This window comes from Tenrec ecaudatus, chromosome 11 (assembly GCF_050624435.1).
Source record: "Tenrec ecaudatus isolate mTenEca1 chromosome 11, mTenEca1.hap1, whole genome shotgun sequence".
In the NCBI taxonomy this organism is placed as follows: Eukaryota; Metazoa; Chordata; class Mammalia; order Afrosoricida; family Tenrecidae; genus Tenrec; species Tenrec ecaudatus.
The window spans coordinates 80,904,219-80,926,978 of NC_134540.1; the positions used below are offsets into that span (position 1 = coordinate 80,904,219).

The 22,760-nt window shown below is 44.6% G+C and overlaps 1 pseudogene; it reads left to right on the forward strand.

Moving 5' to 3' along the window:
- The first annotated feature begins 329 nt into the window (after positions 1–329).
- Positions 330–21,795, forward strand: LOC142460989 (adenylate kinase 4, mitochondrial pseudogene; annotated as a pseudogene).
- The last annotated feature ends 965 nt before the right edge of the window (positions 21,796–22,760 follow it).

Below are 22,760 nucleotides of genomic sequence, written 5' to 3' on the forward strand. Positions count from 1 at the left end.
TGACGGATCCCATATCTATGTCAATCAATGAAAAAACACAAAAACAGGAAAACCAGTCCCTGCCACCAAGCGCATTCTGCCTCCTAGCTATTCTACACAGGATTTCCGAGGCAGTGAGTCTTTGCTGGAGCACACAGTCCCGCTGTGTTCCCTCGGAGCGGCTGGTGGGTTGGAACAGCCGACCTTGTAGCAGCCCACTGCTTACTTGACAGTGCTGCCAGCGATGGAAATGTTATGAAGTGTTGCTGTGTGGAGTCTGACTCTCAGCGCCCCCGTGTCCCACAGACCACGCACTGCTGTCGGGCCCCCGCGTCACAACCGCTTCGACCATGGAGACCATTGTTGCAGCCACCGTGGTGCCTTCAATAGAAAGGTCTTTCTATGGAGAAATGCTGATGCACTCTGACCTCAGGGCTGACGTACATCCCTCTTTCCCGTGGACCTCGCTCTAAAAGGCTTTCCATTTTGAAGATGCCAAGACCTCCCTCTAAAAGGAAGTGAGGGGAGCACAAACCCCAATCCACTCCCTGGAGAGATTCCGTAGGAGAGGCCCACCACTGTCCCAGCTCCACCTTGACCGGGAGCCGGGTGTTAGGTTGTGAAAGGGAAGAAGCCTCCAAAAGTTGGCATGCTGTGTCAGACTTGCTGGGGGTCCTGGCTTTGACGGTTTTCTCACTTGCGCTTGTTGGCTGCTTGCTGAGCAATCTTGATAGAACTCCACGTTGGTGTTTTTGATTCAGGCTTTGCTTTTGTCCCAAGTCCCCCCCGCTTCCCATTCGGATGAGAAGTTATTCACTTATTTTACGTCTCTCACCGTATGGGTGCAATGGGACAGAAGTCAGATAGGGGCAGGGGGTGGGGTGAGGGGATGAAGGAATGGAAATCCAGGCCCATGTGCAATTCCCCTCCCCACTCAGCGTTCCCCAAAGGGCAGCAGTTAAATGTTTTAAGCTTGCTGTCTGTTTAAGGCATTATTAAAAGTAGTTATCTAGGAGGAATGGATCCTAACTCAGATACTATTTTTGAGAAGGGTGAACAAATGTTTACGTTTTCGCTCTATTTGGACAAATGAAGATCAAGGCAGTTTGGTGACTCAGCTACTTAAGACGTGTGCACTGATGGTACCAATCCAGGGCACCGAATTTGGAGACGGAATAAAGTGGTACCAAGTTCAAAGCAATGAACGTCAACTAGTCTTTACTGCAGAGCCTCTAAGAGTTGATATAATTGAATTCTATACAAGGTTATCAACCCATTCAGCGTAATAAAAGATCTGGGAATGACACTGAACATTCACCAGCTCTGAGCACACTGTTATATTCTTCACTCCCAACAAACCCACCATCTCTACAGAGGTAACCACGTCCTCTTAGCCTGAGAACAGTTTTTTTTTTTATTGAGTGTGTGTGCTTTTGTCTTAACTAGTGTCCCTATAATCATTTTAATGAATATGTAGGGCACCACTCTGAAGACTAAAGTGCACGTGACTCAAGTCGTAGGATTTTCAGTCCCTCATAGGCATACGGAAGTTGGACAAAGACTGAGGAAGACCAAAGAAGATCGGTGCATTGAAATAAAGGTGTTGGCAAAGAATGTTTAAAGGACCATGGGCAGCCCGAAGAACAAACACATGTCTTTGAATAATCACAACCAGACTGCTTCTAAAAAGGGAGGATAGCAAGACTTTGTCTCACGTCCCGGTACTCTGGAGAGGAGAGATCAGTCCCTCGAAGAAGACAACGTGCTTGGGCAAGTAGAGGGTCAGTGAGAGAGGAAGATCTCCACTGAGATGGGTTGACCCAGAGACTGAAACGATGGGCTCAAACATAACAATTGTGAAGATGGTACAGGACTGGGTGGTATTTCTTTCTGTTCGACCTCATGGTGTGAGACAGACTCAATCACACCTAATAAGAACAGCAATGTATTGTAGTCCGTGAAGTCAATTCCTTTAAAGGATTTCTTATTGTGAGACCCTTGCATGCTTTCATTTTCCCCTTCAAAATACCGTTGTCGACAAAGATGTTCACGGAATCTTGTGTTGAACATCATTTCTTCACGTTGCATTACCAGAGTTGGGACTGCTACGTCAAACAAGAAGCTGGTCCTAATGCAAACGATTAAATTGCTTTCTAAAGGACTGCTCCATGCTGAGAGAAAACCTGACAGGATTCAGACTTATTATTATTGTATTTTGCCTTGGACTCAAGGAAAGCTCAAACCTATTTTTTAGCCAAACTTGCTCAAAACTATGAGGACACTGGTAGGGAAGTATGAATGGAGAAGAAAGCCAGAAAAGCAGCATTTTATTGGTGGGCCTATCAGTGTGCACTGCTATGTCGGACTCATACGACTTAGTCTGAAACCTAACGGAGGTCTTTGAGCCCTCCACCCACCTCCAGACCTGGTATCTTTCCACACTGGTGGCAGGAAAAGCCGTGTCTGGTTGCTGAGAGGCGGGGAGAAGAGATCCAAGGAGGCACTTTTCGAGCAGTGCTGGCCTGGGCTGCCTCACTGGGACTTCTCCACACCACACTTGCAGGTTGGGGCAGGTTTCAAATCCGCCTGCCGTGAGAAAAGGGCCTGAGGCTTCAAGTATGGAAGTCCGGTATGACCAGTGGAGGCCTTTTCCCAAGTCATCCCTGAGAAGTATCAGAAATCCTGCCCACAACTCCATGGGCCTGGGTCCCAGACTTCCCTGCATGCTGCTCTGTGGTCTCCTTGCAGCAAAGACCTATCAGGGTCTTCGCGAGGGCCTCATTTACTCTGGCCTACATGGCTTCTAAAAGAGGCATGAGTGGGTCAGGTAAGTTTCATGGAAGACCTCCCAATACATCGCAGCCATTTCCCATTATGTGATCTAAACTCTTGTGCCAGATCATATAATCCAAGGTGTGTAACTAAAATAAAAATTTTAAAAAATGGCCCAAGCATGAAATCTTCCAATGGAATCCCACAAGGAAATCCCTTCCTTCCCCAGTCTCCTCATGCAAACTTTAATTCTGCTCAATCCTAGGCCAGGCAGTTGATGGATGTGGGGTGTGGGGTGTACAAAAGATGTTAGTTTCTTCTGCGGTAGTTGCAGTCTGGGTCAGCTTGTTATGGACCTTTTTTTCCCCACTCTTTCGCATTGTGATGTTCACAGCTCACATACCCCACTTTCCCAAGCTTCCAGGGGTGGGCAGGACATATAGAACACATATATAAAAGCATCAGTTTCTTTTCTAAAAATCATTTTATTGGGGGATTGTACAGCCTTATCACAATCCAAACATATATACATTATGTCAAGCACATTTGTATGTATGTGCAGCCATTATGGAAATCAATTTGGTGATATCTAAAACAGATGGACATTGAGCTACCATACGACCCAGCTATCCCCCTACTGGGCATATAGCCAGAAGAGGCAAGAAACAAACCACGGCCAGACATCTGTGCTCCAATGTTCATTGCAGCACAGTTCAGAATCGCAAGGAGTTGGAAACAACACAAATTTCCAAATGGATTAAAAAACTGTGGTATATACATGCAACGGAGTACTACGCATTCCTAAAAAGCAGCGATGAATGCAAGGAGCACATCATCATATGGGAAGAACTGGAGGAAATTATGCTAGGCGAAGCAAGCCAAGCACAAAAGGACAAGCACAACATGAGTCTGCTGAGGTAAGCTTAAATATGCAAAAAGGGCATAGGGAAAAAGCTACGGTATACATACATTCCTGGGGTGAGGTCCAGGTAGTATGGCAGGGACCAGACCAAATCCAGGGATATATATGGTAGCCAACTAAAATGGAGGCGGGGAAAAGACACGGGTAGTGGGGGAATAGGACACCCACCCAAGCGGAGGTATTGTTTATATCTCCACAGGGAAAGAAGGACCAGTCTTCAACCCGGTGCTCCAAGACATGAATACAACATACCAGCATGAAGCAGTGAACCAGTAGAGAGGTCTGCGGGGCCAGCCCCAATCCCAACTATGTGGACAGCTGCCCCTTCCCACAGAAGAATTTACTTCAGAGGACAGCACTGAAGCTATAGCTCTGGGAGAGAAACATGTCTGATCAGAGCATTCGGAAGCAAATGAAGGGGGAGGGAGAGAGAGTAGAGCACATCCTGGACCACCAAGCCCTGAGGATGATATTCCTGCTTAGAGCAATTAATGCACAGAGAGGACCACAGGGCCAGCCTTACTACAAAACACAATGTCCCCGACTCACCTATATCACTATGGGGGACAGCACTGGAGACACAGTGCAGGAATTGCACCCAATCTGACTCCACCACACCAAGGTGAAACACTAAGGGCGTGCAACAGAACAGCAAGGGGAGCAAAGAAAAGAAGTCCCAGGGAATACCAAAAATAGACTTTGGGACCAGATCTTGGTACCCCACTAAGACTGGACCGGAAAATAGGCCTAAAGGTCAACAAACAGACTTTGCACTATTTACAGGCTCTTTTCTTTTTTTTTTTTTTGTAGTTGGCTTTTGGGGTTGTTGTTTCTTTTGTTGCCTTGTTTTGCTCTGTCATGCTTTTGTGCATCTTGTTATGTCTGCATGTCTATCTTGATAAGAGAGGTGGAATAAACAATCTGGAGGAGAAAACAACGGGACCGATGGTTCCAGTGGGGACATGGGAGAGGGGGTGGTGGAGGAAAGGAAGTGGGTGTTAAGAACTCCAGGAACAAGGGAACAACAAGTGATCTAAAATCTATGGCGAGGAGAGTGTAGGAGGCCTGGTAGGGCTTGATCAAGGGCAATCTAACTGAGAGGAATTACTGAAACCCAAATGAAGGCTGAACATGATTTTGAGACAAGAGGAAAGTAAAAGGAAATAGAGGAAAGAACTAGGAGGCAAATGACATGTATAGAGGTCTAAATACAGGCATGTAATAAGTAAATATTTATATATAATGATATGGAAATAGATCATATCATTGTGAATGAAGGGGAATGTGGAGTGGAGACCCAAAGCCCATCTGTAGGCAACTCAACATCCTCTTACAGAAGGGTCATGGGGAGGGCATGAGCCAATCAGGGTGCAGTATAGCACTGATGAAATATACAACTTTCCTCTAGTTCTTTAATGCTTCCTGTCCCCTACTATCATGACCCTAATTCTACTTTACAAAACGGGCCAGACCAGAGCATGTACACGGGTACATATAAGAGCTGGAAACACGGGTAATCCAGGATTGATAAACTCCTCAGGACCAATATTGAGAGTAGCCATACCAGGAAGGTAAATGGAAGGTGGGGGTAGAGAGGGGGAACCGATCACAATGATGTAACTATAAGCCCCTCCCAGGGGGACAGACAACAGAAAAGTGGATGAAGGAAGACATCAGTCAGTATAAGACATGAAAAAATTTTTTTATAAATTATCAAGGGTTCATGAGGGAGGGAGGGAGGGAGGATGGGGAGGGAGGAGAAAAAAGCCAGGAGCCAATATCAAGGGCTCAAATAGAAAGAAAATGTGTTGAGAATGATGATGGCAACAAATGTATAAATGTGCTTGACACAATGGATGTATGTATCAATTGTGATAAGAGTTGTACGAGCCTGCAGTAAAATGATTTTTAAAAATAATAAAAAAGAAAAAGCAAAAAATTAGAGGTTTTGGACAACGACATTTAGAAACTAAGATCTGGATACTTGGGCTTCACATTGTCATTGAGATGTCATTGCTTCTAGGCTCATGCAGCTTGTTCAGAAGAGCATAGGGGGCAGGCTGGATGAAGGATAAAAAAATCAAAACTAGAACAATTTGAGCAACAAAATAAAAAATAATGGTAGTGTCAGCCTGTACTCCCTAAAGGGGGTAAAATATCCATGAACTCATACTAGATACATAAATAACAATAAATATATTAACAAGGTACTTCCTTATACAAGAATTCTAATTAATAATATAGAAAAATCCTGGTGACATAGTGATTAGATGTTGGGTTGCTAATAGAAAGATCAACAGTTCGAAACTACCAGCTGTTCTGAAAGAGAAAGATGAGACTTTCTATGCCTATAAAGAGTTATAGTCTCAGAAACCCACAGAGGCAGTTCTTTCTTGTCCTATAGGGTCACTGTGGTAGTTATACCATTTGTTGTCAATTTGAAAGAATTATGAGTGAAGGGGTGGGGGTCTAGCCTGTTAAGCACTGTATAGTCAATGAGACCTCTGTGTGGGCATGGCCTTCCCCGGAGGATTCTGGGAATTCGGTATTTCTTCCTTGGAGCTGGGAGACACTCTCTTTCTCTGTTCACTCCCTGAGAGTTGCTCTCCTGCCAAGATACATGTCACCACGCTTATAGACCCCGTGCCCTGGGAACTGGAGGAGCCACGTGGAGACCGCTGCCAGTGCTGAGATACTTCTACCGCCACTGGGTCCACAAGACTTTCCACCCACTGGCCTGTGATCTTCCGGCACTCAGTGTCATTGCATGTGTTTTTTGAGTCTAAAGAGGACTTTATAGATTGATATCAGACATATGGGCTAATATTGGACTTACAGACTTTATCTGGATGTGATCTGAACTTGCTGGGATGCTTTCTCAATATTCAACTGCTCTTGTATATCAAGCTCTTTCTTATACACATACGAGTGTCTACGAATTTGTTTCTCTAGTCTACTTAGAACTAACACAGTCACTATAAGTCATTATTGACTTGATAACAACCAGGGAGTGATTGTGGAGGGAAATAGAAAAATCACCAACAGGAATTTTTTTCAATGCAAATTATTGCTGTGGTGCTCCACTAATGGAGTTTGAGGTGACACAGGATATTTGCATAATCTCAAAATATTTTCCCCAAGGTATTTACTAACTAGGGCAATAAAAATAAACTTAAGATGAAGAAATCCATCAAAACACCCTCAGCCTAGTAATCAATCCAAACCCCATGTCATGGCGACACTGCATAAGACAAACCCAAATTAAAAGACTTTCAGCAAACCAACTGATCAGAGAAAAATCAACCAAGCCAAACTCACTGCCATTGAGTCGGGCCAACTCAAACAGTCCTAGGTGGAGTTTCTGAGACTGAATTAAAAAAAATATTTTACCGGGGGCTCATACAACTCTTATCACAATCCATCCATCCATCCATCCATCCATTGTGTCAAGCATATTTGTACATTTGTTGCCATCATCATTCTCAAAACATTTGCTTTCTACTTGAGCCCTTGGTATCAGCTCTTCATTTTTCCCCTCCCTCCCCATTCCCTTTCCCTCATGGACCCTTGATATTTTATAGAGACTGAATCTTTATGGAAGTAGACAGTCTCATCTTCCTGTCTCAGAGCAGCTGGTGGGTTTGATCAGTTGACTGTGTCGGTAGCAACCCCATGCTGATCTGTGAGCACCACTGTGCCAACGCCATCAAAAACAAAGGCGGAGGCGCTGTCACAGATGGCTGGAGAGTCAAGAGATACGAAATACCAAGTGTAGTCTTAGATCCTAGACCACAAAATGACATTTGTGGGGGGAAATGTGGAGATCGTTTTTAAAGGTCTGTTGCGTCGTTAGTAGCATTGTTTAGATGTCATTTCCTAGGTTTGATGATGCAAATCTTAGCTGTGCACATTTTAGCAGTGCAGGAGGCTGGGTGAGGGGTCCCCGGTGAGCCTGTAGGACAGAACAACTGCTGCCCAACGCTTCCACGGCCTGGAGGCCTTTGAGGGAGTAGACAACCTTAACTTTCTCCTTGGCGTGCTTGGCGGGTTTGAGTGGCCAATCCTGTGGTGAGCAGCCCAGTGCATAACTCATGGAACCACCAGGGCTCCTGCCTGGCGCACAGTGGTTACTAAGGAGAGTTGGCTGCTGCTGCTGCCTGCACTATTGCTACCCAATGCTTTGTGATGGCAAGGACACTGATCAGTATTCTCTGTGAGTCCACAGTTTTTCTTGACTGGAGTCGGGCTTCTGAAGCTTAGGCCAACTTAAGGAAGCGTTAGCATAAGTCATTTCCTGTGCCTGACAAGTCCAAAGGGGAGGTGCGTTCCTCTCTTCGGGAGGAGCGTCGAGATCTTGCCCGAGGAATGAATCAATGATGGAGAGCTTCACTATAAGTAATAACTTGTCCCTTACAGTCAAAGCTTCCATATTTCCTCACGGCATCACGAGCGCCCAGCGAGGTAACTGACTCGCAGGAGTTGCATAAATGTTTCTTAAATGTACTTAGATGTTAAAAAAAATGTGAGATGGGGGCGGGGGGAAGCTTCGAAAAAGTGTGAAAAAATGGATGATCTTGTAATTCCATTTCCCACTTTTTTGGAAGACATTTCATAAAAGTGCATGGAATAAGCACGAGATAAAAAAAGTGGTATGCACAATATTCCTCTGGTTCCTTGAGGCTTCCTCACCCCACTATCATGACCCCAGTGCTGCAACTCACTTAGGACTAGACCGGAGCTCGTACACAGACATAGATAAGAGATAAGAGCTCACGACACGCAGAATCCAGGAACAGGAAGGGGAATAGTGACACCAGAAGGGTAGGGGGATGTGGGGCAGAGGAGGGGAGGAAGGAGGAACGGATCCCAATGACTGACACATAATCATACACCCCCTCCAGGGTGAAGAACAACAGAAACTATTGCTGAAGGGAGAGAGTGGTCAGTGTGAGGTATGAAAATAATAATAATACTTTATAATCTATTAAGAGTTACATGGGGGGGAGCGGGGAGGGAGGGGGAAAAAAGAGGACCTGATGCAAAGGGCTTAAGTGGAGAGCAAATGCTTGGAGAATGATTGGGGCAGGGAATGTGCAGATGTGCTCTATACAATTGATGTATGTATATGTATGGATTGTGATAAGAGTTGTATGAGCCCCTAATAAAATGTTTTAAAAAAAAGAGTTACATGGGGGAGATGGGAAAAAAGAGGAGCTAATACAAAAATGATGGCAACATATGTACCAATATGCCTGATACAATTGATGTGTGGATTTTAATAAGACTTGTAAGAGCCCCCAATAAAATGATCTTTTAATAAAAGAGAAAAAGTGGTATGCACAGTGTGATCCTGGTGAACAGATAAACAATCGTAGCACGTAGACAGAAAGAAGACAGCCGCAATGTGAGCCGCGGTTGTGTGCGGGATATGGGCCAAAGGGAGGTTTTGCGGTCCCAATCTTTTCTTTTGCGAAATAACACTGTGCATTATTGGTGGTTGCTGTTGGCAGTTGCTTCAAGACAGTTCCAACTCCCAGTGACTCTGTGTAGTATTTAGCACAACCAAAGACTGCTCGGCTTTGCACCATCTTCATAATTATTGCTGTGCCCAAATCCGTTGTTATCTTGTTCCACTTTCAGTATTTCATTAATGGAGATGCATAGCTATTGTTAATAAAGCACACGAAAAGGCTATTTCTATATGATCTTGTCGCAGGATAAATTTCTAAGGGTGACATGGAGTTTGAGTAAAGGGTGATGGTCCTTAATAATTGAAGGAGTCTGAGGCCCCCAGTAGAGGAGGAATGGGGCAGCAGGTGCCATAGAAGGCTCTTGCAGGGGGATAGGATCAGTAGAGTGTGCAAGGGGACCACGAGACTTGTCTCAGAGGTACCCCATTGCAGGTCATCCATGCTGGAGGTCAAAGACAGGGAGAAGGTAGCTGAATGTGAACGCCATCCAGGAGTGGCTCTAGGTGAAGTGTCATTGTCCTGGGGGCTGGCTTTATGCTGAGTGCCTGCACAGGGTCCCTTCATTCCTCGGGCTGTTGGGCAAAATGGACTGTGAGTTCCTTTTAAGTCTAAAGTTCAACTCTTCTATAGATGATGGAAAGTTGAGTATCCAGAAGAGCATGTAAATGTCTGGCTTAAAAAAAAAAAATTTTTTTTTGGTGGGGGGCAATTCTTGTTTTTCCCTTCATGCCAATGAGGGTTCTGGTTCCTATTGCTTCTGTAATCAATCTACCACAAACCAAGTGACTTAGAACAACATAAAACCCAGCACTCTGGAAGTCAAGTCGAAAAGGTGGGGCTATCTATGCCTCTTCTTCAGGCTCTATAGGTGAATACATTTCCTTACCTCTCTATCTTTTAGGAGAGGCTTCCATTTCTTGTCTTTCTCCATTCTGAAGTCAGCATTCTCTCTCTCTCTCTCTCTCTCTCTCTCTCTCTCTCTCTCTCTCTCTCTCTCTCTCTCTCTCTCTCTCTCCCCTTTTCTTGCCTCTGTTTCTGTCATCAAATCTCCTCATTCTCTGCTTTCATCTGACCCACTTGCCTCTCTCTAAGAAGGACTGCAGGAGCCCCGGAGGTGTCGTACATTGTTCTGCAAACTGCAAGGTCAGCAGTTTGAACTCACCCCGTGCTCCTTGGGAGAAAATGGCAGCAACTAACTTTCTAGTCTCTTAAAGAGTCAATGTCAGAAACTCAGGGGGCAGTTCTACCCTGTCCTATAGAGTCCTTGTGAGCCAGAACTGACTCGATGGCAGTGAATTAATAAGAACTCTTAAAATTATATTGGGTCTACTTACATAATCTAGGATCATCTCCTTCTCTCAAAACTGAATTTCATTACATCATCACGATTTCTTTTGCCACCACTCACAGATAGTAGGAATCAGGATGTGGATATTGTGGGGGTGGGGGCAGGGCAGCGGTCATTATTCAGTTTGAGCCTATTGTCTTTTGCAGTATTCTTCCAGACTCAGGGGCATGGCATTTTCCTCTAGTGCTTTAGAATGACCTTCCCTTTCTGAAACACAATCCCCTCCGGAGAAAGCCTTCTATCTCTTTAATACACATTCTTACTCTCAACTGAAGTTAAAATGTGAACCAATTAAATGCCATTTAAGACTAGGGAGACAAGAAGGCTTTGAGGGCACACGCTGCCATGAATCATGCTTTGAGATGCCTTTGCGCTCGAAAGGAGAGGCAACATGTGGTTTGGATGTGGGCTTACACTGCCATGTACTCCAAATACCTCCATCTGCTTTGAAGGGCTGCATGGCGATGGTTTCCTGTCCCCTCCTTATCCCTATACGATCGCAGGAAAAAGATCCAAACTGACGTGGTATTTTTGAAATGCACATGCTGATTTTTTTTTTCTTGGAACGTGATGGGGTGGAATTTTTCATGCTACTAAAGTAGAACATTTCTTCTTCGGCTGACTCTTTGAGGAATGCAATCAGATTTACGTGGTCTTCAAAGTGGAATCCCTCCTGGCTCCATAAAGCACAGAGCTGCCATCAGCACGCTTTCACTGTCTTTGGTTTCTCGGTACCGGTTAGTGACAATGGCATTTTGTTGGCCTGCAAGCTTAAGGCAAAAACCTTTATCCATATGTTTTAGACCTTTCCAAAATAGTTTTTATCTCTTTGTCATTTTTGATCCACCGTGGCCCCCAATCACTCTAAGCTATCCCGGCCCACACCCACCGTGTCCTAGGTCTTGGAATCACACATCACTCCTTTGCTCATTTGTTGTTTTCAACAATGGCTTCCCAAAGGTGTATTGGTATTGTGCAGGTGGTCTAGTTGGCACAGTGGTTAAGTTCATGGCTACTAGTGAAAATGTTGGTGGTCAAACCCTTAGCAGTTCTATGAGCCACATAATCACTATGAGCCAGAATCAATTTGACGGCAATGCCTTTTAAAATTTTTTAAATTTTAACTTTTTAATTCAAAGACTAGAACTTGTAATCTTCAGTACTGTGAAAGAATATACATATTTCTGCCATTTCAAAACACCCAGTTTGTGAGGCTCTGGGAAGGCGGCCTGCGGAAACAAACATCTGTATACCACCCATTGCTCTCCTAAGCACTGTGGCCTGGCCCTCCGCTTTCCACGACGTCTGTGCATTTCGCTTGTGTCTGCTTCGGTTCCCCGGGTTTTCCTGGCCTCAGCTGGAAACTTGACTTAGAATGTCATGTCCCTTCTGATGACTCTCATTGCTCTCTCCAGCCCCAGCTCTATCCTCGCTGCCACAAACCTGTCTCCAATCCAGATTCATACATTTAAAAGTTTATTCAACATATCCACTTGAGTATGTAACAGACAGTTCACTTGTAGTCTATCCAAAACAGGACTCTCGACTGACCTACCTGACACTTCAGTTTTCCCTCTCAGAGTAAATGGCACCACCAGGGACCTGCTTTCTCAACCCCAAAGGTGTCTGCGGTTTCTCTAATAGTCAGCGCGCTCGCCCTCAGCAAATCCTGTCCATTTTGCTTCCAGAGCAGTTACCGCACTGGACCCCTTTGCTCTGCCTCCCTCTAGGGAGCTTCCTCACTTCTCTCTGGCCTTCCTGTACTGAACACTCCACAGTTGTGGTTGGGGGGTGGGGGGGTCATGGCTTCTGAAAACACTCAAACAGATCGTGTGATTAGACTATTCAGAACCTTCACGGCCTCCCTGCTTTCTGCTCTAGCCACCCAAGACTCTGCAGTTCAGAGGATCGAACCAGTGAGGCTCGACGCTTTCTCGGGGCAGTACAGGTCCAGTTCCTTCTGCAGAGTGCTTTCTTGTCCTTGACGTTCACACCTCGTTGTATTCACGTCTTGCTTCATGTCACATCAGGGTAACTACCTGTCTAAAACAGCACCTACCCCAAGTCCCATCATCATGGGCCCCCGTACTCAGCCCCCGTCACAATCTGCCCCTGACCCTGCTTGAGTGGGCTTCACTACACTATGCCAGTCATTGCACCATAGACCTCTTTGTTTTTTGCCGTTTCTTGCCCTAGAATGTAAATGCAATGCGTTCAGGGATTTTATCTTTTTTATTGGTGTATTTCTTGTACCCGGAACAGTATTTGGTGCACAGTAGATATTCAACTGCTCCACGGGAGAAAGAGGAGGCTTTCTACTCCTGTAAAGAGTGGCCGTCTTGGAAACCCCTGGGGAAGTTCTCCCCTGCTCTGTAGGGTCACTTGGAGGAGGAAATGGCTTGAAGGCCATGCATTTGTTTTATTGGGAGGTCTTCAGTATCTTCTTGCTGGCTGACTCTGACTCCACTCTATACTCTCTTCATGCTATTACTAACACAGTGCTTTTCAGCCAGGAACCATAATAGCTGAAGATAATCATGACTTAGGTTTTCCTTCCATGTCAACATTTCTAGAAGAAGTTTTAGTCCAGTTGACCCCAAATTCTAATCTAGAAGAATACATTTAAAAACCTCAAACTCACTGTCATTGAGTGGATTATGACTCAGAGTAACCCTACAGGTTAGGGTAGAACTGCCCCCGTGGGTCTCTGAGACTGATTCTTTATAGGGGTAGAGAGCCTCATCTTTCTCCCAAGGAGTGGCTGGTGGTTTGAACTGCTGACCTTGCAGTTATTATCCCAACGCGTAACCACTCGTCAACAAAGCTACACCTAACTGACAAATGGAAAATTATTCTCATAGCCTCAACCAGATGAGTGGGCTCTTCTAAGAGGTAAAGTGAAGATAATTATAAAATCAAAGTTTAATACGAGTGCCTCCCATATCTGGGCATGGTTGATCAGTGTGGTGGGATGCACAGGCTACTTTCAGTGAGTCTTGGAGGTTGAAATGATGTTGTAATAATTAAGAAGATGCTTCTTGTCTTGCCACTGTCTGTATTTGTACTTTAGCTGCACAAATAATAGTAGGTGAAACTGTTGGTGTCTTAGCATGAACCCCAGCAGTGGCCCTCAACGAACAAAGTGGACTTTATGACCTTTTCAGGAAAAATAAACAGTGAAAGTTAATTAATGAAGAAGTTCTTGATGAGGCAGTCAAAAGAATTGATTTTATTCCTGTTTTATGCTTCGGTGCATGTCTTTTGATACATATATTGCAAAATAAAATGGTACAATTGCTTGAAGCCTTTTAGCCTCACACTGAAGGATTGGTTGTCGTAGACAAAGCATTTGTGCAACTGATGTAGAAGCTGGAGGCGCAGCTTTGAAAACTAATTTTTTTAGAACAGCATTTTTACTTGAATGAGCATCTGACAAACTCTGATTAGTTAAAATTTGGCAAACATTTTTTCTCAAAAATAAACAAGTGGGAAGAAAAATAAGTGGCAGTGCTTGTGGCCGACATTAACATTCAAGTTCTTAAGTGATGGTCAAAAGTTTGGAAAACTCAAGTAGCTTTCCAACACGGACCAACTTTCTGATGCGCTCAGTGGTGACAAGAGCAAATGTGATGTTTTGGATATTGTCAAATGAAACGAATCAACATTTGGAAGAGCTCTGTAAGTCAGCGAGCCAACGCTTTCCAGATGACCAATTGTCAATGCAAGCTTCAGAGATTAAGACAGATCTTAAATTTATGATGAGTTTATTTGAGCAGGACCAAACACTTTGTGACCCCAGCGGCATCCAAATAAAAAGTGGAAAGGAGGTTCTTTGAACAGGAAAACAGCCCAGGGCTTACATAGCGAGAGCCAGGAAGTTAGAGCAATGGGGTTTCTTTTGCGTCTGTGAAACTAGAACAAGAGATGTTCAAATGGCTTGATGCCGTAAGTGTGATAAGTTGGTGACCGTGGAGTCTTCTAGAAAGCCATCAGGAACACCTGAGAACTTATCCCTGCAGACATAGAAGAAGCTTTGTGGGTGGCAGGGGGCAATAAACCCTGCTCATTATTTATGAGCACGTGATTTTCCCAAGAGTTTGGGCCTTTCGGTTGTTAGGCCAAAGTTAGCCAGGCTGCAGGTATACATTATACGTTCTACACAAGTAATAAGATTGGGAAACTGTGCATAGCATTTTGAAGGATCATTCAAATACAAGGCAGATCAACGGACTTAAGGCAAGAGTGTATAACGGTCACTGACACGGTTTCATAGCCAACAGGGCAGCTTTTATTGAAAAACTACCACTCGTAGAGTTTGGGGGTATTACTAAAGAATAGCTACAATTACTTTTGTAATGTCTTAATTAATCTTCGCTGCTGTATCTCTAAGCTGTACCATTCATTGCAATGGCTGCTCAGAACTCACAGACAAAGTTTATGATTAATGGGTTTATTAAAGATCTGTACATGTTGTAATGCAAGTGAGAAATGCTAATGGTTGAGTTGGTTATCAGAACCTGTTACAAAATCCTGTCAAGTCGGCTAATAAATGACCAAAGGACATTCTTTTATAAGCCTCAACCCAGAGGTATTCTGCTTAAGCCCCGTGGGTCAGCACCCAGTTCTCTGAATTAAGTTCCCAGAGGCACCACCCTCTGCAAAGTAGCCTTCTGCACAGAAGCACTCATCTTTACTTGCTCCGTGCGTTGGGAAGTCCATCATTCACTTCCACGTTCTGGCTCCTGGTTCCGCTGCTCCTCCGCTGATGTTATAACTGTCTCCTGGATCCAGGAGGTTTGCCTTGCGGGAATCTGGTCCATAGGATACGCTCCATTCCTGGCTCCTCTTGGTCATGAGGTCGCTCCTTTTGCTTCTCAAACTCATTGCCATCAAATCAATGCTGACCCATAGTGACCCCTTGTGGGTTTCTGAGACTGTAACTGTTTACAGGGACAGAAAGCCTGGTCTTTCTTCCACAGAGCTGCTGGTGGTTTTGACCTGCCGACCATGCAGATTGCAGCCCAACTCTTGACCACTACACCACCAGGACTCCATTTGCTTCTCAAAGGGACAGTTAGAAACTGTCATACACAGCAGGATGGCACTCTAGGGACTCCTGCTCACAATTACTTGCAGGTGAATCTTATTGGTCTCTTCCCTCACTTTCTTACCAGATCCAGGCAGGGCAAGGCCGTTTGATGGGGATCAGAGACTCTGGCTACCAGAACCACATGAACTAATTCACTGCCCTTGAGACTTTAAAACACTATTAAGATATTTCTTTCCCAAGAAACTTGATTTTGTAAGCCTGAACTGTATGTTTTCTTCAACCAAAGCAATACACTGTAACAGTTCAAATGTAGAAATATATAAGAATTAAGCATTAAAGAGATTTGCAAAAATACAAAATAGTGCCATCCTTCTCAGGAACTTTTCCCCTTTAAAATAGTTATGTTTATAAAACATGTATTTCATGTTAATGTGTGTTCGGTTTATTTTTTAAACTATCATTTATGCTCGTGTATAAGCTGAATTTTTCGGCACAGTATTTATGCAGAAAGAGCCCCCTCAGCTTATACTCGAGTGAGGGTCCCAGTATTCAGGGAGATTGAGAAGCTCTGTAATGAGTGTCACTGGCCTCCTGTCAAGGAGGTCGAGGCCTACTTTAAAAACATAATTTTGAACGTTTTGTAGTGGCATAGTGGATTATGTGTTGACGGCAAGGTCAGCAGTCTGAATCCACAGCCCCTCTAAGAAAGAAAGATGAGGCTCTCTGATCCTACAAAGATCTACAGCCTTGAAAACCCAGAGGAGGCAGTTCTATTGTGTCCTACAGGGTCACTATGAATCAGAATCAACAAAATGTCAGTGAGCTTGATTTTGTGTGTGTGTGTGGGGGGGTGCCTTTGGGGGTTCTCGAGAGGTGCAAGTTGCTGTTAGCACACTTGGGTACTAACTGAAATGTTGGAGGTTCAAGTCCACTGAGACGTGACTCAGAAGATCAGCGTGGGATCTACATCTGAAAAGCAGCCCATTTAAATGTTAGGGAGCACGGTTCTCCTCTGCCATCATGAGCCCAAATGGACAACCCATCAACTGGTGGCCCGGTGTCTATGTGCTAGGTTAGTGTGTGGCCCGGGAGTGCCCGCGAAGGTATTCAAATCCAATTGGATAAGAAAGACCCTCACTTTTTCTAGGATTCAGTTTTTTCCCCGTTCCTACCATGAAACGTTGGCATAAATGTGTTTAGCGAATAAACCTGTCAAGGTCAAATGCCAGTACACCTTTTCCTGCCTTCTTTTAGGAATCTGAAGATCTTGGGCAATTGAATTAACATTTAACCAGACTTGCAATGTTTCAAACTATTTCCGCAGGCGAATAGTGAGATACTTCAAAGATAGGGGAAGGAGAATATGTGTCTGGGGAAGTGCGAAGGAGCTACACCTCGGTGCATGGCTCCCCTTCACACTGTGTGAAGTAAGGAGGGCATCCAACCCCCTTTGCTCACCTGGGAAGATCACCCATTTTTTAACGCATGGCTTTGTTTGGACTGATTAATTTTTCATGCTTGTAATTCCCTGACTCAGCCCCATGCAATGACTGCTAAAGACTGGTTGTGGAACCAAGTTATTGTTTGTTTTTTTTTTAAACATTTCTTGCAATTCTACAAGCAGCTGTGATTCAATGGATGGGGGTGTTCATTTGTTCTGAAGGCAAAGGCACGCGACGCGCCCTGGGTTCCTATGGGCCCTTTCTTCCTCCATCCGTCTTCTGTGCACGCTTAATCAAAACCTAAGGTCAGAACAATTCTTGAGATAATGTATAGAGATTTACGAGCCAGGATAAGGTAGCAAAGGTTCCTCATTTGATAAATCCCAGGAAAGAATCCAGTTTCAAAAGAAGGATTTAGCACAAAATGCACTAAAAGAAAAATAGATGCTTAATATTGAGGAAGGTGCTTCCCGGGGTTTGACTCGTCTGTTAGCCAAAATAGCTGAGCTTTCAAGGGGTCAGAAGGGAAGAGAAGCCTGGAAACCGAAATACTTCACTCTGTGTTTCAAAGGAGGCTGTGGAGCCCTGAGACTAGCACAGACAAGGGAAAGCGTCTCTGCTGTGGAAACTTCCGTGAGGCTCTTAAGGATCCAATTCTTCGTTAAATGTCAATATTTGCCCCGTGTTTCTTTTTTCTTCTCTTAAGTTTAAATCATCAAACATGAAAGCAAACAACATAGACTGTGTCTCAGCATCTTTGTGTCTCCCGTTCATAGCCCAGTGCATAGAAAGGTCTTGATGAATTCCGAATAAATGTCAGATTTTCTAATACCGTGACCCTTGTCAATACCAGGATGACCCCTTAATGTCAGAGCAGAACCATGTTTTTTACTTATGATTTTAAATAGGGTTTACATAAGGGGTTAGCTAGCCGATTTGTCAGAAGTAGATCCCCAATCTCTTTTCACAGGTGCTTCAGGGTGGGCTGGAACCTTCAACCGTGCAGTAAGTAGCTGAACATATTAACTGCTTGCATCCCGCTGGGAATGCAATATAGGAACTGCAATAAACAGCACTGGAGGGCCATAGCTGACCTTCACTGGCTTTCCATGCCTCCATGGGCCAGCCTTCTTTACCTGCTCTGACACCAACCGTTCCTCCCACACCACTCTGCCACTGTGCTGGGTTCACAAATGCATTGCAATGGCCACCAAGAACACCCAGACAATACTCACAACGAAGAGGGTTTGTTAGGGAAGTCAATAGGTCCCCACTAGTCAGGAGAGTAAGCAGACAGTCATTACTTCCTAGTAACACTTTTCCTCAGCCAGCAGCCAAGTCTCTCTCTGGCCCACATGGTCCTTTGGCCTTTGCTTCCCTGGGCCAGGAGGTAGCCCACCTGTTGCTCTGTCCCACAATTCACAGTCTCGGGCCAAATGAGCAGAAGGTACCCCATAAGCTTGGCACTGCCCCTCCGAGTCTCCTTGGCATCGTGTCTGATGCATCTGGCCTTGGCGGCCTCCGCTGCTTCATACAGACATCTCGGACATGGCTCTTCCAAGACCTTCTGGCTTCTCTTTTTGCTGCTGCACTACAGGTGGCTCATCCCCGCTGGCCAGTGGTTCTCAACCTTCCTGATGAGGCGACCCTTTCATATAGTTCCTCACGTGGTGGTGACCCCCAACCATAAAATTATGTTTATTGCTACTTCCTAACCGTCGTTTTGCTACTGTTATAAATCAGGTGACCCCTGTAAAAGGGTCGTCATTGGACACCCAAAGAGGTTACGACCCACAGGTTTAGAGTCACTGTTCTAGGCAGTGGGAAGGTAACGAAAACTGACCAATGCTGTCTGTTAGTGTTACACAGACCCCGTTTGCATTGTTTCACCCAATCATTTGGTGGGAGTTACAGAAACTTGGGTAGAAAAGCCACCTTAAGAAAGTTCATTCCACCTCACTAACTTACTACTACTTACTTTTGTCATTCCCAAGGGGAAAGAAAAATTCTATTTTTACAGCCTGCAACACAAGCACATTTATACTACGCTTTCTAATGTCCAGGCACTTACCAAAGAGCAAGAGCTGTCTTTTGAGATGATTGGATTCTATTGAAGAAATTTAGCCAGGCTGACAAGCCTACGCTCTCTCGCACTAACTGCCATGGAGCTGAGCTGCTCCTCTGTGGGAGGTACAGACTCTTGTGGAAGTATTTCTTTTTCAATCCTTTATCAAAGAAATATTGAGCACCTATTTTGGGCCGGGGACACTGCTGGGATCTAGGGTTACAAAGCCAATAAGACCTTGTCCTTCCCTCATCTAGTGGGGAAACAGACCGCAGTTACCAGATTTAGAAGAAACGATCAAAGCAAGAGGGTATGCTCAGTTAAATTTGGATTTCAGATTTTTTTAAAAGCACCTTATTTCACGCATCTACTCTCTCTTTATCCAACAGTTTGCATATTATTGATATGCATATACCTCCAGGTGTGAAGCTGTAACGGTCATGTTTATGTGTCAACTTGGTTGCACCATGATTCTCAGCTTGGTAGTTATGTAATGATGACATTTGGCAGTTATGGATTGATATAATGATAATATGTTTCATGAGCTGATGTCAACATCCTCCATTTTCATGTAGGGTCCATTTTGACTTAACATCCTGGTCATTGGTACCTAACCATGTCACTAAGAGAGGGCAACATAAAACAGATTAGTAACGTTTTAGTCTATCACCCATTTGCAACTTTGTTGTATTATATTGGCTTGCATGTTGCTGTGATGCTGGAAGCATCAGTATTGCAAATACCAGCAGAGTTAGCCATAGTGGACAGACTTTAGACTAAGATAGACTAGGAAGAAATGTCTGGCAATCAATGGCTTTAGTGGAGAGCAAATGTTTTGAGAATGATGAGGGCAATGAATGTAGAGATGTGCTTTACACAATTGATGTAGGTATGGATTGTGATAAGAGTTGTATGAGCCCCTAATAAAATGATTTTTAAAATGTCTGGCAATCAAATAAAAAAAACACCCGTGAAAACCCTGTGTATCACAACAGAATATTATTTGATACGGGGCTAGGAGATGAGACTTGGGACAATGATGGACTAAGCATCCTGACTGATGACTTGGCAAGACCCGTTGCATTATATATGGAGTTGCCATGACTCAGAGCTGCTGGGAGACAGCAAAAAACGTATTTTTAGTATAAGTATGTGTATTTGAAATTTGGGGCCCAACCAAAAACTCACTGCCATCGAGTTGATTCCAACTCACAGCGACCCTATAGGACAGGGCAGAACTGCCTCTGTGGGCGCCTGAGACTGTAACTCTCTCCAGGAATAGAAAGCGTCATCTTCCTTCTGCAGAGCAGCTTGTGGTTTCAAACTGCTGACCTTGAAGTTAGCAGCCTAACATGTAACCATTGTGCCACCAGGGCTCATATTAAAAGTTATTATTTATCTGAAATGATAATTTAACGAGCACCCTGTGTTTTATTTTATTATTATAGTGCTAATAGCCACTGTAGAAGTGGATTGAAAGGAATGTGCTTTGACTCCAGAGCAAAGAAATTAAATCTGCCAGAATGAGTCAAATGTATTCCTCAATGACATTCACGTAGTAAATGCTACCTCACAACCCTGTGAGATAGTTGTGACTACCATCTCACGTTATTTTTCAGAATGAGGAAATTGAGCCAGAGGGGCAGTAACTTGCCCAGGCCATTGAGGTGGTAAGTGTCTGTGCTGAGACTTGAAGGCAGACAGTCTAAACTCTTAGTTGTGCATTTAAGTATTTTGCTCTATGTTCAGTGCTTGTCCTAACAATCTATTTACATGGTTTGGTGTTCAAAGCACTTTCAACTCTGTCAGCTTACATCTTTCTTTGGCACAACAATGTTATGAGATTAGTTTGATATTATTATTTCCCCTAATATATGTCAGGACACTGAATCTCATAAAGAGTAGGTGGACTGCCTTTAGTAACAGCAGGTGCTAAACTGGGACTTCCTAGACCAGGCCGAGAGCCTAAGGACTGCCCGCGCAGAGAGAGTGCCTATGTCTTATACAATAAAGTTAGACCAAATGGAAGAAAGTTCAAACGGTGACACGAAGCTTATTATTCATGTAAAGCAACAGTTCTCAACCTGTGGGCCATGTCCCCTTTGGGGGGTGTGTGTCAAATGACCCTTTCACAGGGGTCGCCTGAGACCTTCAGAAAAACATTTCTGGATGATGCCTCCAGCATCTCTCCAGTGGCCACTTCTTGCGGGAGAACATGGAGGCAAACCGGTTGGCGATATGACAAAGCCGTACACAGGGAAAGGTCTTTGGTTCCAGACCATGTGATCACAGCCTAATGGTGTCGGCGCTGGAGAATAGGCGCGGCCAGCACTGGCTACTCGATGGTTTCACGGACTAAAGTACAGACTGAAGCCCTGGGAGAACCTGTGAGCTGGATCTAACGATCCCTCTGAACATTCCGTTTGACACGCTCCAAGACCGTCTCGGCCGATGTTGGATTCACCGTCCTAGTGGAAGGGTATCTAACCTGACTTCAACGCACCGCACGTCCACGGCGGTGAGGACATCACTGGCGAACCCTAGTCCAGCAGAAGAAGATAAACCCGGAGCAGCTGCTGCCAGGCTCAGGCAGTAAAGGATGTGCTAAGCCAGCCGTTGAGTTATACAAAGCGGAGGAAGAGCGCTTCACCAATGTTCCCCGACAGCGACGAACAACATCTGGCCCTCCGTGGACACGCTCGTCTCGAACAAGATCCCGCCGATTGAATCCAAAGACGCCTGCTGAGGTTGCCCGATAGAAGAACCCGGAAAATGTGACCATTGATTCAATTGTGTGTGACGTCGTGGTGCCAGGTCCAAATGAGAAGCTCGCTCCTACAGTCCGCGGTGCCTTTCCTCGTCTCGGTGGGGAACTGCGGGATGCAAACTGGAGCAGAAAGGGTTAACGGAGAAGCGCAGCATACTCAATAGTATTGGCCACTGGTTCTGTCCCCTCCAAGGCTGTGGGACTACTGCACCAGCAGGCCTGAGCACGCCAACAACTACAGCGCAGGTGTGGTCCCTGGTATGCGCTCTGGGGTCACAGTGGGGTGGAAGCCAAAGGCTCTCAAAGGTTGCTTCTCTGCTCTCGAGTGACTGGGCCCTCCCCCCCTCCGTTCAGTCTCCCCTTTGCAGACCTCCTGGAATGAAATGACTTGACTTTTACTAATTTTATTAGATGGCATTGTTTGTACATCTCTTTGATCTCTTCTGAGACAAATACTGGCGGTTGTTGCTTTGGTCCCTCTCCGATTGCCTTTTTATAAGCACTGAGAGCAGGGAGACCATGCAGATCTCTTCTTGCTCCAAGAACTGAGCTGTGCAGAGGATCTAAAACGACTGCTTGGATTCTCATGGATTGACATGGCTCCTTTTATTGTGTGAAATAAAGAAATAAAAGCCTCCAAAGTCTCTTAGAAAATCTTCAGAAACCATGAATATTAAAAGATCATAACTCATATAAAATAATAAGATCCTATGAAATTACAGGACTAACAGACTGTTTTAGCTTTTTACTCAAGACAACAAAATTGTATTTTGAAAATGCTGCTAAATATGGACGTCGACAGTGTGTTTCTCTTGTAAGTGACCCAAGCATGTTATAAATAGTAAAGGGAAGGGAGCCTTTGGGGGCCAAAGAAAAGGTTGCATGAGCTGTGCCTAGATCGAGTAGGATGGCTTTGTGATTAGGGGAGAATATATATGTATATA